The 8,257-nt window shown below is 34.6% G+C and overlaps 1 long non-coding RNA gene across 1 annotated transcript; it reads left to right on the top strand.

Moving 5' to 3' along the window:
• Positions 1 to 5,209: 5,209 nt before the first annotated feature.
• LOC129924604 (uncharacterized) lies at positions 5,210 to 7,280 on the top strand. Its single transcript, XR_008776605.1, has 3 exons — positions 5,210 to 5,285; positions 6,646 to 6,780; positions 7,231 to 7,280. It is a non-coding gene; the product is annotated as an uncharacterized LOC129924604 (long non-coding RNA).
• The last annotated feature ends 977 nt before the right edge of the window (positions 7,281 to 8,257 follow it).

Here is an 8,257-nt window from a genome sequence, read left to right on the forward strand (position 1 = left end):
ACTGTCGGCACTGACCACTGGTCAAGACAAAAAAGAGGGCTCAACGTGGTTCCGGAGCTAGCTATAACTGGTCAGCGCGAACATATCGGAGAGCATGACGTCACGCTAATTACCTAAAACTAAACTGGACTACTGATTTCCCTAATTTGTACCTAGCCGTACGCTATAATAAAATCTAGAAAATTACTAAAGACACGGACTACACAACATTATATACCAAATTAAACAGCATAAAAAAGAGAACCTTAAAATTTAATCTTACAAAAATACAAAAAGGAAGAAGAAAGACATTTATGTTCTAAACTCGTACAGGGACCCTATACAGCTTCTAGACTTACACTTAGACTGAAATTAGAAAATAACTACTAACCTAACCTAAGCGCTAAAGACAAAAATACGTAGAACTAATCAGAGACAAAGAAATGGAAACAGTGCCAACAACTCTAAGGCTAGTTAACTATTTTTAAAACTACTTTGAAATAATTGCCTACAACCCGCTGAGAGCTACACCTTTGAAGGGTAGCCATATCGATTTTTCGTCCATGATCTCGGAGGCATTGGCCAGCGAAGAACGGTCTGCAATGTCCTCCTTGCTACACAGTTTCAGTGATGTGTTTGCCTGGTCCGACGATGATTTGGGTTTCACCAATGTGATTGAGCATAAAATCCCACTTCTGACACAAAAAAAATGTGAGCAGGTCAGGCAGGCGCGAGCTGTGGTGGCCTATTCTCTTCTGCTGCTCAACATTAAATTCATTTGTAACAGTAGGCAGGTGGTAGCTCTACTGGGTGGGCCCAATCTGTGCACCTCGGTCTGCGACCAAGGGGCTAGAGTCGCCTAAGCAACCAGACAGCACAATTAAACTAAACTAAACTAATCTAGCCAACTAAAAGAAAGCAATAACGAAACTTTTACTTTAGGATAAATAAAACAAAAAGAAACTTTATTTACACACACAAATAAATCAATAATAAAATATAACATATAGAGCTACACTAGCACTACAACTGAACTCAGCAACTAACTAAAACCCTCTAAATCTACAAACACTAACAGACTAAACAAACCAACTATCTAACTATTACTACCCTAGACCTAAGCTTAGAATTAATAAAATATAACAAAAAAAGGTACAGGGAGGCGATGGCAGACTAATGGCAGTCTAATGGCAGACTAATGGCAGGCAGTAGACTAGCAACAGCAGTACTGCAGTAAGGATAGCAGGCGGTCCCAGCTGAAATTACACCACACACAATTAACTCTACACCGGCACTACTGTCGGCACTGACCACTGGTCAAGACAAAAAAGAGGGCTCAACGTGGTTCCGGAGCTAGCTATAACTGGTCAGCGCGAACATATCGGAGAGCATGACGTCACGCTAATTACCTAAAACTAAACTGGACTACTGATTTCCCTAATTTGTACCTAGCCGTACGCTATAATAAAATCTAGAAAATTACTAAAGACACGGACTACACAACATTATATACCAAATTAAACAGCATAAAAAAGAGAACCTTAAAATTTAATCTTACAAAAATACAAAAAGGAAGAAGAAAGACATTTATGTTCTAAACTCGTACAGGGACCCTATACAGCTTCTAGACTTACACTTAGACTGAAATTAGAAAATAACTACTAACCTAACCTAAGCGCTAAAGACAAAAATACGTAGAACTAATCAGGGACAAAGAAATGGAAACAGTGCCAACAACTCTAAGGCTAGTTAACTATTTTTAAAACTACTTTTCCTCTACGAGTAAAACACAAATAACAGAAAAAGACTAAAACTAGCAGAAGTTATAAATAGCGGAAACTACAAACACACAGCACTGACCTATGCAAGAAGAAAAGACACTAAATTAAATTATTCTAGCCTGGCCTATATAAAGTAAATAGATCGAAATACAGATAAAAATAGATAACAAATAGACCTGGGGTCGCACGCTCACACTTGGAATGGATGGTTTTGAGGTCATACGATAAGAATGTGTCGGCATTGGCATCGTATTGGTTTCAAAATCAACCACGCAGGAAAAGAAAAAAAAACAATTAAACTACGAATAGATGGTTTTGAGGTCATACGATGAGAATGTGTCGGCATTGGCATCGTATTGGTTTCAAAATCAACCACGGCAGGAAAAGAAAAAAAAAACAATTAAACTACGAATGGATGGTTTTGAGGTCATACGATGAGAATGTGTCGGCATTGGCATCGTATTGGTTTCTAAATCAACCACTGCCGGAATTCGATTTCGGAATAATTTAAATCGGCACTTGCTGAACCTCCCAGAAAACATTTAACATCTATATTTAATTTATTATTGATAAAAATTGTTTAGTATGGGAAACGAACCCAGGACTTGTGTGTAATTAGCGAGACACTCAACAACCAGTTTTTTAAATCTGTGCAGCATTTTTTTTTTCGAAATAAATGATTCAGTTTTATGTCTTTTATACAACCTAGATATACATATGTCTAAAATGTTGGTTATAGAATGTACTTTATTTCTTTTTTATTCTGAAATCAAATCTGAGTTAGTGATTTGCCAATTTTTACTCTATGGCCTCATGACCAATCAACCCGCTGTCACGCGCCCCCACCCCCATCCCACCCTCGAGGTGCTGTCGGCGATAACGTTTAGGAGCTTATCGTGTAGGACAAAAGGTTGGTTGCCACCTACAGCTATCCAGTTCCTCCTGCCCGAGGGAGAAGGAAAACTCAGAATTCAAACCTCTGCTGCCTTTAGATAAATATGATTTTTAGATCAAGACATACTTGATATGAAATACAGTCGTTTGTCGGCGCTATTTTAAAGACAGCATTATGTCAGCGCTACTTTGTCATACGAAATTTTGGCATGTAACTCAATTTCAGTTAGGCCTATGTGTGCTTCTAAAAACATGATTAATTCTAGGCCGTGCTATTTATTATTCAAGTCTCTTCTTGTGCGTCCATCCTAGGTATGAGGGTGAAGAGAATCACATAATGTTGCTGTCTCTTTGTTTAGTCTAAAACTATAAAATCATATAGGTAATGTTCACGTCGGATCTATTCAGACAAGAGTTAGCAGGCAGGATCTTTTGCTTTGATTGTAAATTATCGCAGCAGGGCCGGATTTAAGGGAAGGCAGAATAGAGACTCTTTGAATAGAAGTCTCGACGACCATTTTCCCTGTAAATAAACGTTTAGACGATTTACTAAAGCGATATCCAGTTCTTTTAAGAGCGTCTGAAAAGCTGTGCAGACTGGCATGTGTGTTATAACTCTTGATTGGAGCATAACAAGTAATCAAATGTGATAGCAGCCTGGGTGATAGCAAAATTAGAGTATGAATTAGACATATTAAGGGACCATAAAGACAGAACGGCTCGAGTTAAATAGGAGATGGCATAAACACGGATTGGTGTTGGATCGATTTAATGTTGAAAATCAAGTGCTTGTGCTTTTTTTTGACTGAATTAGAGACAATATTATAAGGGCTCATTCTTAAAAGCATGGGATAAAACGATATTATTAATTAATATCTATTTATTATAAGATACATTTGAAAGTAGTCCTGATATGTAAGTATGTGGTTTAAATATTGAACTATTAGTGTTATGTTAAATTTAATTTATGTGACGGCCAGAGACGGTAGATCTATTCGGCGCAAACACTGCCTGCGACACAAGTAAATATCGGTATCACACTAGTAGGCTACTGAGCAGACTATGACTTTGGACTCCAGGATCCGTACAGGAGAGAGACAGAGACAGATAAAGTCCACAGTAGCCAAGTATTAATGTCTTAGTAATTGCTATATTCTAGTTTTTAAATCACATAGGTTAAAGAAAACACTTTATAATATTATTATTACTATTTTTTTTTGTAATAACTTAAGTGAGGCATTTCAAGGAGGCACACACATGTTTATTTACACGACATCACAGGTACACAAAACAACATCTTTCTTAGGCACAATCTTTTCACTTCGGCTCTCAACTTGAGCGGAAATCGTTCTCCTGTCTTCCTAATGTTGACATCCTTCTCAGTCTAGTTCATTACAGTGCGTACCTTCTAGCTTAGATGGCGGTGCGCATGGCAGAGTTATAACAATATTATAGACCCTACTGTCGTGTGATACGTAGGCTAACGTGATATATTAATAAACATCAACTTACTTCTTTTTAATTATGTTCAATGTTGTTTGGTTAACTCCTAGTTCTCTATCATTATATCAATTTCAAATACAAATTTGTAACCGGATTCGGAGATGATAATTAATAAAATTATTGACTATTGTGCTTCTTTAGTTTATCGTCATTTCTGATCTTAGTTTTATACATTGGTATATTTTAAAGTAGTAAGAACCACTCTAACCATGGAACTATACTAATGGAACAACAGCTCCTAGTTTTTACTAGGGGAGTGCCGTCGCGCATCTTTTTTCGCGCATGGTGCAATATGGAGGATGCAAAAGAAGAAATTTACTCCTCCAGTCACTTGGACTGACCTTCAATGAGAGTAAAACTTTCCTACGCTTTATTTTATTAGATCTATAAAAACTTCATCCATTTTCTCACAATGTTTTGTGATTTATAAAATTTTCCTGAATAAGGGATCGTCACAAAAGTTATTTTTTTAAGGCCACCCCATTAAAATAGCTGTTTTCAGTACTTTCACATTTGGGTATTTTACACAAAATCTGGATTTTTTTTATGTACATCAAATCATTATTATCTGTCCCGCGTAACCAAATCCTCCACTTTTCCCGGTCACCAATGTTCTTAACAAGATATCAAGAGAGAGAGGCTGGTCCATTATTTGCGTAGTCCAGCCAGCTTTTCTTCTGACAACCCTTTTTTCGTTTATTCTCTTGAAGGATTTTTTTTAAAGTTAGTCTTACAAATTACAATTCCAAACCAACTCATGCAGTTATCGTCTTTTCACAGTATTGGAGAGTCATCCTTTTTGACAGCCAGAATGTTAATTGGCAAAAGTAAAAAATTCATTAGTTTAATTATTTTAGTAAATATTCATAACTATATCTTTTATATAATAATATATTTTTTAAATAATAATATCTTTTATATAGACATGCTTTAATAGATCTAATAAATGATTAACGCGGACCTACCAATATGGGTATATTTATACTTAAATCTAGGTACCGGATTTTAAGTTTCGAATGCGCGTTTTTTAAAAACCGAAACATAAGCCTATCTACAGATCTCTATACCGGTATCTAGATCTAGATCCACAACACCTAGACTTTTGTCTAGATCTTTTTCAAGATTAAAGTAAACATAACTCATAGATCTATAGTCATAAGATCCACTCTATTTTCTCTAAATCTAGACCATACATGAGATCAATATGAATATTTATAGATCTATTCACTTATATAGTCTAGATCTATTGATCATCTAAAATAGTAGGCCTATAATCTATCTACTTCACTTTTACATCACTATCTAGATCTAGTAATAATAGTAACTATATATGAAAAGGGGGGGGGGAGGCTACTAATAAGAATTGTAATCGTTCATTAATCTATAATCTAGATATAGGACTATATCTTGTATATTGTATTTGATCTATCTGATCTACTGAAATCGAGATATATAGATCTAGATTCATTAATAGTAGGCTACCGGCAACATCTATCCACAAATTGGTGACTAATAAATTGGTCTAGTTTACTAAATAATGTAGGCTATATCTAGTTTTAGATTTCTAGAATCTAGTTCAGATCTAAACATATAATATACACTATTTAGAAATATGATAATATATTTAAATATATATATAGCTCCTCCTTCGTGATTGAAATGAGCACATTTCTCAAATCCTATGTACCTGAAGATGACTGCAGAGTCCAATAATCGCATTAAAAAGCCGGCCTCATACGTGGCATGGGTAGGGTTGGTCAGTTGCAGATAGGCCTGCTTCTTTTCTCAGCTTCTTGTTGGTTCGGCGCTCTTTCGCCCTAGCCACTCTTCTTGCTTCCAATATTGAGACTCCGAGACTCACAGCTTCGCGTCATGATGAGCGATCGAGAGCTAGTGCTTCCCAGATGTGAATGTCGATATGGCACTCCTTGAAGGAGCTCTCGAATATATATTTAATATATACTAATAATAGATGCCATGATTATGTCTATGATGTTTTAAAGTAGACTATTGCTACTGCCTACTCCATTCCATTAATTATACATACATGACATTTTTAATCATTTTAGAATGTGTCAATTTATACCGGCATGCCCAAAAAATCTGTATTAATTATTTGTTATAGGGGATTGTTTTGAATAGTCAGAACAACTTTTATTTTAATAGAATGCTCAGAGCGCTAAATGGTCCAATCTGATTTGTATACCAGTGGGGTGTCTATGAAAAGGTTGTTCCATGCTGCCTTTAGGGTGCACTGTTGAAAACCTGCATACTCTTGAATTAATGCTTAATCAATACATGTAAATCTAAGTTCGATTCCAGGCTGAATAAATTTGAATATTTGTTTTGCCTTATTTAAGATATTATTCATATCACTTTGTGTGCTTTATCCACTGATATTTTTCCTGGCAACACTTCATGTCTGATACCGGTGTAGGCCTAGTCTACCAATTTGATATATGTACAAAAATTGCTTTTACTGTTTCAGTTATTAAGGTGCATATAAATGGCAACCAGTTCTAATGATGTGCCAGAATGGCTTGTTGATCATAATTATGCATATACACCTACTCTATTTGAAGAATTTGAAAATATCGATATAGATTCAATTTTTGACGGACAGGTAATTTAAACAATTCAAAAATTTACTTTATAAATAAAAAAAAAATTGCCAACAGCAGTGGCGTGGATAGGCTGGGTGGGGAGTTAATAATCTGAAAATCCCCCCAGGCCATCACTTGAGGGGGACCCCCAAATAAGTGTTTTTACCTTAAATATTATGCAAAAATGAAGGTCAAGCCCCCAAATGATGGAAAATTCCTAGCTACGCCCCTGGTCAACAGTATTTTAGTTCAAACGATAAATTTATATATCAGTATTTCAAGTTGTAAATAATGGTCATGCAAACAATTTAGCACTATATTTATGTAATACTTAGTGTACATTTAGAATTCTATAGTAATAAAAACACCAATTATTTAAATTGTGCTATGATAAATATTATGCTTTATTATTTTTTAGATTATCTAAATGATCTAATTATAATATTCGTTTTGTATTTTTCTGTCTCTAGGACAACAATGAGACAGGAGCAGATTTAAAGCAAGAATGTGCAATAAAAACGAATCCAGCTACAGTTAGTAAGGTGAGATTTAATATTTGACACCATTAGTACTATACATTTTGTGTATCAACAAATAAAATTTGTGTACTTCTTGCTCAAGAAATATATACAGAGCCTATATATATATATTATAATGTTTGGGATGGAAGTTATCAATGTAATTCTGTATTTATAAAACTCTAGCTCTCATTTACCTTTCATGGATTCATAATATATTTGCTTTTGTATTCATTTAAAAAATGTTTGATATGAATTTATTTAGCTTAAAAAAGACGCGTGATGCGTAGGACGTAATCATCTTCTTTTTTAAAGTAACGTCTGTATTATATAAGATAAGATATTAACCAATATGCCAAATTTATCATTTCAGTTTTCCCTGGATATGCAAAAAGATGCATGTGCAAAAATAATGAAAGATAATTGCTTCCCAGAAAGTAGTCGCTTATTAATTGCATCTCTTCAAGGTAAGAATAATGAGGTAAAATTGTAAATATAATTGTTTGAGATTTGTGCACATCGGCACAATTTATGCCATGTCGTGCCTGTAATCATTCAAGGATTACTCTCCCTTTATATCACAAGGGCTAAATTCCATACAGTTAAATTATTAAAAGCAAGGTCTAATCACAGTTAAAATAGTAAAGTTAGTAAAAATGTAATAATGTAGTAAAAAATTTTTGTAAATATTATATGTTCACAATTTCACAAATCAAATCTTCATAGACAACCCAACCTCCCGGACAAAGCCCAGAACCTTCCCAGGGTTGAATTTTAAATTTATTTTTATATAAATGAAACGTATATCTAATTAACTAAATACCTGTCTTCATTTATAGTAATAATTGTAACTAAGAACCAATGCCTGCACATTTTAGGTAGAGATATTTTAAGAATGACAACTTGATAATTACATAATATTTTTTTTTTACATAGATAACATGCTGTTACATGAAAAACTGAGATTCCTGGAGTCCTG

This window comes from Biomphalaria glabrata, chromosome 2, assembly GCF_947242115.1.
Source record: "Biomphalaria glabrata chromosome 2, xgBioGlab47.1, whole genome shotgun sequence".
Taxonomy (NCBI): domain Eukaryota; kingdom Metazoa; phylum Mollusca; class Gastropoda; family Planorbidae; genus Biomphalaria; species Biomphalaria glabrata.